The following is a 10,436-nucleotide window of genomic DNA, read 5'->3' on the forward strand; positions in this document are numbered from 1 at the left end:
AGGTTAATATAACGTCATAATACTGATCATGCTAACTCTCTCTTTATATCTTCCAGGAACCTTAGGATTCACAACTGGTGTGTATACTTTCATCTACTTATTTTGGGGGTAAGGCTGGCCCCGTCTGGTGGTTTTATAATCCACCTAATTTTGGGGGTCGGCTGTGCCCCTGCCTTCGTCTTCAGGCAGAAAATGCAGTTCCCAAATAATCTTAGCCTGTATATGCTTCCACTAAGTCAAATAATGAGAAAGAACCAAATTGCCTATCACAGCTATGCTGATGATATCCAGATTTACCTAGCCTTATCTCCAAATGACTACAGCCCCATTGACTCCCTCTGCCAATGCATTGATGAAATTAATAGTTGGATGTGCCAGAACTTTCTTCAGTTAAAAAAGGGAAAAACTGAAGTCATTGCATTTGGAAACAAAGATGAAGTTTTCAAGGTGAATACATACCTTGACTCTAGGGGTCAAACAACTAAAAATCAAGTCAGGAATCTTGGTGTGATTCTGGAGACAGACCTTAGTTTAAGTAGTCATGTCAAAGCAGTAACTAAATCAGCATACTATCATTTAAAAAACATCGCAAGAATTAGATGTTTTGTTTCCAGTCAAGACTTGGAGAAACTTGTTCATGCCTTTATCACCAGCAGGGTGGACTATTGTAAAGGGCTCCTCACTGGCCTTCCCAAAAAGACCATTAGACAGCTGCAGCTCATCCAGAACGCTGCTGCCAGGATTCTGACTAGAACCAGAAAATCTGAGCATATCACACCAGTCCTCAGGTCCTTACACTGGCTTCCAGTTACATTTAGGATTGATTTTAAAGTACTTTTACTCATATATACTGTAAGTCACTAAATGACCTAGGACCGAAATATATTGCAGATATGTTCACTGAATATGAACCTAACCGAGCACTCAGATCACTAGGATCAAGTCAGTTAGAAATATCAAGGGTTCACACAAAACAAGGGGAGTCTGCCTTTAGTTACTATGCCGCCCGCAGTTGGAATCAGCTTCCAGAAGAGATCAGATGTGCTAAAACACTAGTCACATTTAAATCTAGACTCAAAACGCATCTTTTTAGCTGTGCATTTATTGAATGAGCACTGTGCAATGTACGAACTGATTGCACTATATTTTCACTGTTTTATTTTATTTATTTATTTATTATTATTTTTTTATGTAAAATCATTTTCTAACTGTTTTTAAATGTTTTAATCATTTTAAAAGTTTTAAAATTGCTTGTTTTATTTTTGTTATTATTTTTCTTCATTATTATTTTACTTTCTTTTATGTAAAGCACTTTGAATTACCATTGTGTACGAAATGTTCTACATAAATAAACTTGCCTTGCCTTGCCTTGCCTAAATCCTCTGTTTTTAAGGATGGCTTTGATCAACACCAGATCGGTGATTAAAGTCAAAGTCACCTTTATTTATATAGCGCTTTAGTGATGTCATCTCTGTTCAGTTAAATAGTGTATGTGCATTTATTTGCAATCAAGTCATCGATATCACTGTACATGAAGTGACCCCAACTAAGCAAGCCAGAGGCAACAGCGGCAAGGAACCGAAAGCTCGGTTGGGGGGCCAGTTCTCCTCTGACCAGACGAAACCAGTAGTTCAATTCCAGGCTGCAGCAAAGTCAGATTGTGCAGAAGAATCATCTTTGTGGTCTTGTCCTGGTGGTCCTCTGAGACAAGGTCTTTACAGGGGATCTGTATCTGGGGCTCTAGTTGTCCTGGTCTTCGCTGTCTTTCAGGGCAGTAGAGGTCCTTTCTAGGTGCTGATCCACTGTCTGGTCTGGATACGTACTGGATCCGGGTGACTGCAGTGATCCTCTGATCTGGACACAGACTGGATCTGGTGGCCACGGTGACCTCGGAGCAAGAGAGAAACAGACAAATATTAGCGTAGATGCCATTCTTCTTCTAATGATGTAAAGTACATAGGGTGCTATGTGAAGTGTTTCCGGTTCCGGTTTAGCCTAAAAATCCTTTAACGGATTTGGATATTAAAAGCATATTAGTATGTTATGTGTATGCCAGGTTAAAGAGATGGGTCTTTAATCTAGATTTAAACTGCAAGAGTGTGTCTGCCTCCCGAACAATGTTAGGTAGGTTATTCCAGAGTTTAGGCACCAAATAGGAAAAGGATCTGCCACCCGCAGTTGATTTTAATATTCTAGGTATTATCAAATTGCCTGAGTTTTGAGAACGTAGCGGACATAGAGGAGTATAATGTAAAAGGAGCTCATTCAAATACTGAGGTGCTAAACCATTCAGGGCTTTATAAGTAATAAGCAATATTTTAAAATATATACAATGTTTGATAGGGAGCCAGATAGGATTAACAAGACTTTAATTTTAAATTGTTCTCTACCCGAGACTTGTATCTATTTATAAAGATAATTTTACCTGTCTCTCAGTGGCAAGTAACGTTAACTGCAGCAGCTTTGAACTTTGAGCTAAGGGGTTTACCCATTTGCTGAACGCCTTTGACTTTTGTATTGGGGTTAATGGTCCCACTCATAAGGATGGCCATACACTTGACTTAGTGCTTTTGCATGGACTTAGTATTTCTGATTTAGAAGTCTGTGAAAATGGGAAAAGTCTGTTTTGTTTACTGTATCATGTTCTACTGCTGCACCTATAGTCCCATCTCGTGGCCGCCTTTCTCGGCGTATTACTCATACTACCAAAGACTCTTTTTCCATCAATTTTTCATGAAGTGATGTCACGATCGGTGTTATGGAAAACACAGAGAGGGAACCAATTGCAGGTAAGTCGTTTATTAAGGGATAATCCAAAGGGGTAAACAGTCCAGGCAGGGTCAAAACCAGAAGATCCAAAACAAAACATAAACAAGACACGAACACAAGGCAAGGCAAGAATGACGGACATGAAATAACTCTTACGTTAAACAAGGACTCCGTGACACAGACTGAGACAAACCGGGTATAAATACACAGAAGGATGATGAGGGAAGTGGAGACAGGCGGGGAACAATCAATTAACACAAACAAGGAGGAAGGTGACCAAATAAGGGAAAGTGAGATCTCTAGTGGACACCCAGGGATACACAGACCAGACACTGTGACATTACCCCCCCTCTAAGGAGCAGCTTCCAGATGCTCCTCAGACACAAAAAATGTGGTCAGAGCGGAGGCCCCCCAGGACGGAGCAGAAGACCAACACAGCCATGTGGTCAAAGCCAGAACACTCCAGGGCGGAGCGGAAGACCACCACAACTGTGTGGTCAGGACGGAAGCCCCCAGGGTGGAGCAGAAGACCACCACGTCCTCGTGGTCGCCGCCAGAGTCCCCCAGGGCGGAGCGGATGACCACCACGTCCTCGTGGTCGCCCCCAGAGTCCCCCAGGGCGGAGTGTATGACCACCACGTCCTGGTTGTCGACGTCGGAGTCCCCCAGGGCGGAGCAGATGACCAACACGCCCCCGTGGTTGAGGCTGGAGTCCCCCAGAACGGAGCAGCAGACCACCCAGTTAACGTCCTCCTGGATGGCAGCGGCCTGCTCGGGAACATCCTCCTGGATGGCAGCGGCCCGCTCGGGAACATCCTCCTGGACGGCAGCAGCCCGCTCGGGAACGTTCTCCAGGCTTTGAGGAATGGTAGAAGCCTGTCTCCTCGTCCTCCACCCTCTACGATGGCGAGTCGGGGGCTCCTTGACTGGCGACTCAGACATTGAGTCGGCCATCTTGTGCTGTGGCTATAAGCTGGCGACCATCTTGGGCTGTGGTTCTAAGCTGGCGGCCATCTTGTGCTGTGGCGCTGGGCTGGCGGCCATCTTGTGCTGTGACTCTAAGCTGGCGGCCATCTTGTGTTGTGGCTCTAAGCTGGCGGCCATCTTGTGCTGTGGCGCTGGACTGGCGGCCATCTTGTGCTGTGGCGCTGGGCTGGTGGCCATCCTGGGTAGTGGTGCTGGGCTGACGACCACCCAAGACAGGAGTGGCTGTGGCATCCCACCGACACCGATGCTGCAGGTAGCGCACGAATTACCAGAATTCCAGTGTCTCTAACTTCGCCATCTCTTCCAGAGACACTGGATCATCCAGACCGTCATTAAAATAATCTTTAAGGGCCGTATCATTGTAGCCCATGCCCTCTGCCAGGGACCAGAACACCTGAGCCAGGGCACCCACTTCATTGCCCTCTTGGCGGAGGGCGGTTAACCTCAGATACTTGGCTCACCTCTCCGCCATCTTGGCTGGGGAACGGAAAAACGACATACCGCTGGTTCCTAGTGTGACGGAGTCCTTCTGTCACGATCGGTGTTATGGAAAACACAGAGAGGGAACCAATTGCAGGTAAGTCGTTTATTAAGGGATAATCCAAAGGGGTAAACAGTCCAGGCAGGGTCAAAACCAGAAGATCCAAAACAAAACATAAACAAGACACGAACACAAGGCAAGGCGAGGCAAGGCGAGGTGAGGTGAGGTGAGGTGAGGCGAGGTGAGGCGAGGCGAGGATGACGGACATGAAATAACTCTCACATTAAACAAGGACTCCGTGACACAGACTGAGACAAACCGGGTATAAATACACAGAAGGATGATGAGGGAAGTGGAGACAGGCGGGGAACAATCAATTAACACAAACAAGGAGGAAGGTGACCAAATAAGGGAAAGTGAGACCTCTAGTGGACACCCAGGGATACACAGACCAGACACTGTGACAAGTGATGCTATCTATTGCTGACTTTTCCTGTGATGTTAGCGTTGAGGAACTTCTCTCCAGATTTAGCTCCACCTGTTCTAATGTTTTAAATGCTGTGGCTCCTTTAAGGACTTTTCAGTCTAAAGCCCGTTCTGAACCCTGGATTGATGATTCTATTCGTTCTCTCAGACGTTGTTGTAGAAGAGCAGAACGAAAGTGGAAAAAGGACAGGCTTCATGTTTCCTTTGAGATTTTAAAGGACTCTCTTTTTAAATATCGGAAAGCAGTGAAAAAAGCAAAATGACGACATTTGTCAGATATTATTAACAAAAACTGCTCTAGACCAAAGACTTTTTTTAGCATTATTAATGCTACTCTTAATCCATCGGCCTGTCGTTTTTCTGGGGATTCTTCTCTTTCATGTGAAGAATTTTTATTATTTTTCGATGGTAAAATTAGGGATCTCCGGCTGGGGATAACTCCCTCGTTTTGTAATCCATCTAATTACTCCATCGCCAATACATTTTTTAGTCAGTTTAAACTAATCTCTCTTCCAGATTTGCTGGAAATAGTTGAGCACCTAAAGCCCTCGGGCTCGTCCTTGGATATTATTCCTCATTTTCTATTAATAAAAGGCATTTTATTGACATCACTCCATATCTTTTGTTCATCATTTATCGCAGTTTAGAATCTGGCATTATGCCTGACTATTTAAAGCATGCAGTGGTTTACCCATTGCTTAAAAAACAGAATCTGGACCCATCAGTCTTAACAAACTTTAGGCCCATTTCTAATCTGCCTTTTATCTAAAAGATTCTGGAAAAAATTGTGTTTTCACAGTTACAAATTTTTTTATCTGACAATTCAATGTTTGAAACATTTCAGTCAGGTTTTCGAAAATGCCATTCTACAGAGACTGCACTTTTGAGGGTTCTTAATGATATTTTGATATCATGTGATTCGGGTGATTTTGCAGTCCTGGTGCTCTTGGATTTGACGGCTGCTTTCGATACAGTCGATCATGCTATTCTCATTGACCGTTTAGAACATTGTGTTGGTCTAAGAGGTGTTGCTCTAGATTGGTTTAAATCATATTTTGCAAATAGGAGTTTTTCAGTCAAGATGGGTGAACAATACTCAAGTAACGCTTTTTTGCCCTGTGGCGTTCCTCAGGGTTCTATTTTGGCTCCTTTGCTTTTTTCCCTCTATATGCTCCCACTTGGCTCAATTTTTAGAAAACATGGTTTGTCATTTCACTGTTATGCGAATGACACTCAGGTTTATTTGCCTGTCAAACGAAACTCTGTGGGTCTTGAGTCTCTTATGACATGTTTGGCAGATGTAAAGACTTGGCTTTCCTTAAATTCTTTAATTTTCAATGAAAAGAAAACTGAAATTATATTTTTTTGGTCCATCTGAATTTTCAAATTCCCAAAAATTGGATTTGGGAGGGATGACTCTGTGTTTGAAATCATGGGTAAAAAACCTTGGTTTCATTTTTGACGATGGCTTAAAGTTTGACCGACAAATAAATTCGGTTGTCAAATTGCTTTTTTCAGCTGCGTCTGCTTTCTAAAGCTAAGCCTTTTCTTTCTTTTAAAGATTTTGAAAAAGTAATTCACGTTTTTATTTCATCAAGGCTGGACTACTGTAACTCACTTTACTTTGGGATTAGCCAGACAGCTTTATCCCGCTTGCAGCTTGTTCAGAATGCTGCGGCTTGACTCTTGTGTGGGGTCAAAAGGAGGGAGCATATTACTCCTATTTTATGCTCACTACATTGGCTGCCTGTTTGTTTTAGAATTGATTTTAAGATGTTGTTCCTCATCTTTAAATCTTTGAATGGTTTGGCTCCACTTTATTTCAGGGAGTTGCTGACCGAGTATAAACCCACTAGATCCCTTTGGTCTTCCAACCAGGATCTATTGTTTACCCCAAAGTCAAGGCTTAAGTGCATGTGAGACTTTGCTTTCTGTATTGCTGCCCCCAGGCTTTGGAACGCCTTGCCACTGTCCATTAGACAAGCCTCTTCTCTTAATATTTTTAAGTACAGGCTAAAGACATTTTTATTTTCAAAAGTGTTTGGCTGATGAGATATTTGTACAATTTTATTTTATTTTATTTTAGTTTGTTTGTTGTGTGTTTTTCCTCTGTTTTTAATGACCTAATGGAAAGCACAATGGTTAATGGAAGTTGTAGTTAATTGTGCTATATAAATAAATTGTCATTGTCATTGTCATCATTATCCAATCACGTCTTTATACTTCGGTATAAAAGATCGTACTTACACATGTTTGAGTTCGCAGATGCCAACGTGAAAACAACCTTCACCCTTCCAACCACCATCAGGATGGTCCTGTCCTTGCCTTTCAGGCGGGTAGGCTGCGCCCCTGCCTTCGTCTTCAGGCAGGAAATGCAGGTCCGCTACCCTCGGATTGCGAACCATTAACATTTTTACACCCGAGGGTATTGCATTAATAACTGTAAAGAATTGCTTTGGATGACAGGCAAATCCATTTTTTTGAGTAAACGAATTATAGTTTAACATATTGTCAGTCTCATCCATTAAATCCAATACTTACCAGATATTTCAATACCCAATCCTCATAAAACAGGAATTTGTTTCTGTGTAAAATATATTTGTTATTCCATATAGGAGTATTGTGTGGTGTAAAATTATGTGTGTGCACCAATTTCCAACATAATAAGACTTGTTGGTGGAATGCTGATAGCTTCACTGGAAGTTTGGGTAAATCATAGTCACATTTGAGAAGGAAACGGATACCACCCACTTTACGAAACAACGCTGAAGGAACTGCATACCAAAATCTCTCAGTATTACCTAAAAAAAACATTTGAAGCCACTTAAGTTTTAACAAGGTGTTCAAAGTCTCAAATTCACTTACATTCAGACCACCTTCTTCGTACCCTTTGATAATATCAGATTTTCTTATATAATGAGTTTTGTGCCTCCAGATAAAATTATAAATTTTTTGATTGCTTATTTTTATAATATCTAAAGACGGAGCTAAAGAGAGAGCTAGATAAATCAGTCTAGATAGATATTCAATATTAGATAGAAGAATTCTCCCGAAAATAGATACATCTCTCTGTAATCAGCTATTCAAGATTCCATTGGCTTTTTGTATTTTATTTTCAAAAGTTTATTTCATACTAATCTTCACATTTTTGGAAATATAAATGTTTAAGTATTTCACAGACTCACAGACTGGAATGTTATACAAGGACAAATCTTGAGTTGGGTGTAAAGCCAAAAGTTCACATTTGTTTAGATTAAGTTGAAGGCCTGAAGCTTTACAAAAATAATTGATTAGAGGGATAGTTAAAGGAATTTGGTCTTTGTTTTGTAAAAATAATATTGTGTCATCTGCTAGCTGGCTGATACAGTAGCTTAACTTTTCCCAAATACATTTAATTTCTTCACAGATACATCATGATTAACCAGAGTGGACAGCATATCTACAGCTAAAATAAATAAAAGAGGGGACAATGGGCAACCTTGTCTTATTCTACGGCCAATCTGAAATCCTTGTGTAGTACCAAAAGGGAGAGAAACGGAACTATTCATGTCTCTGTTAATCATTTTTATAACACTAATAAACCGTTCACCAAAATGGAAAATTTCTAATAGTCTAGGCAGAATTTCTGAAAAAGTGCATTTTGTGATTTATTTATATTATACAACATTTCTAGGGGTATTAAGGGGTGCTGAATCCAAATCTGCTGTATATGAAGCTCAAAAGTGTCCCAAAATGCCTCAAAATTAAGAAATTCAAAATGGCCGCCACCACCAGGCTGAAATTTATTTTTCATTGTACTTTTTGACTAAACAAGGTACAAACATGAAATAAATTTGCTTTTGTAAGTTTCCTACATGGGCAATTCAATGCCATATTCAGATTTGAGATGTCATGTGAAGAAACAGCTTAGATATTGCAAAAATTGTTGTTTTAACTATGAACTATTAATTTATTATTATTAATATTATCAGGCTACTTTTACCTAGTTTTTATTTTGTTTTGAGGTAAAAGTCAGTAAACTTAACACACTTGCTTTTACACTGACTGATTGGAGGAAAGACTTAATCCTCCAGACTTAATTTAACCCTTTCGCACATACGATCACACCAGTGTGATCAGTCTAGGCTGGTCACACCGGTGTGATTAGAATGGTTACTAGGTGGTCAGTGCCTGCTGTAGGATGACATTGAAGATTATGATAAGAACACAGCCAAACGACAGCTTAGAGTCCTCAGCATTGCACAGGATCTTATGTACACAGCTAGTGGAGACAAGTTCCTCACTCCAAAGTACATTGAACTTGCCTGTACCCTTCTTCAAACTACACGTTCGAAGGAGTTGGTGAACATGTTTCACCAGGCAGGTCAACGAATACACTCTGGATGGAAAAGGGACATTCCATGCCACTCAAGTGGCTGCCTGGCAACGTGGTCTACCTGAAGGTCATCTCCTTGAAGGAGTTGATCTTTACTCCAGTTCAGACACTCTCAACATCCCCAAGCCAATGACTGATATCATACCTGCACCAAAGAGAGGAATTACAGAGCCGCCAATCAGTGGTGTATTAGCAGAAGACTGTTTCACACAGTCATCTGAATAATGTCCCGCAGCACAGAAAGCACAAGCTACAGACATGGCCTTTTTCATGTCCAGGACATCTCAAAAACAAAGCCTTCCTGGACATTGTATAATCAAAAGGCAACCCAGAGAAAACTAAAGTAGGGTACCTACCTATCATCCAGGCTCCTGCATCTGAACTTGATACATTGAACACAGTCGTCAAGCGAGTGCTCCATGTCTCCAAATCAATGGAACAACAGCATGTCATTCTGACAGTGGATGAGGCTTTTTATCCGAAGTTGCTAGAACTGAAGTGGTCAGTAGAAGAATACAAGGGCGTGCTTATACCTTGCCTTGGAGGCCTTCACATTGCCATGAACTTCCTGGGTGTGATAGGACAACACATGGTTGATTCTGGCCTGAGGGAGCTATGGGTCAAGTGTGATCTTCTGGGAGCAAATGCTGCTCAGCACATCATGGCAGGAAAGGGGTATGCAAGTGCTATGAGGACCCACAAGCTTACCCTGCAGGCTCTTTGGCAACTACTACTCCCACAGCTTTACACATATCTGGATGAGGTTGATGTTACACTGAGAGTTGAACTCGCAGATCTCTGCCAGTCCATAGATGCTGATCACATCTCACAAATGGTCGACAAACTGACAAAAGACAGATTCCAGCAGCCCATGAAAGAGTTTTCTGCATCACTTGCAGTAGATGACCCGAATGCTGCATTCTGGTGGGACTATATGACTATGGTCAGCATTCTACTCTGTTTCACAAGAGCGCAACGTGATGGATTGTGGGATCTCCACCTGTATGCTTTCAAAAGTATGCTGCCTTTCTTCTTCAGGTACGATCATATCAACTACGCCAGATGGGGTACTGTGTACCTGGCTGAGATGTCTGCTCTCCTAAAGAAAATCCTCCTTGAGTTTAAAAAAGGCAACTTTGTAGTAAAACACAGTGATCGACGCTTCAATCAGGTTTCAGCGGGTCAAAGTACAGAGTGGCTAAACGCTACAGGAAAAAAGAGTCGAGGCCTAGTAGGTATCACCAGGATACCAACATCTCTCAGTAGATGGACACTGTCGTATAATCTGAGAACAGTCATAGCTTCTCAGACAACAGCGATGCTGAGACTGACAACAGA

The sequence above is a fragment of the Carassius gibelio genome, chromosome B2 (genome assembly GCF_023724105.1).
Source record: "Carassius gibelio isolate Cgi1373 ecotype wild population from Czech Republic chromosome B2, carGib1.2-hapl.c, whole genome shotgun sequence".
Lineage (NCBI taxonomy): Eukaryota > Metazoa > Chordata > Actinopteri > Cypriniformes > Cyprinidae > Carassius > Carassius gibelio.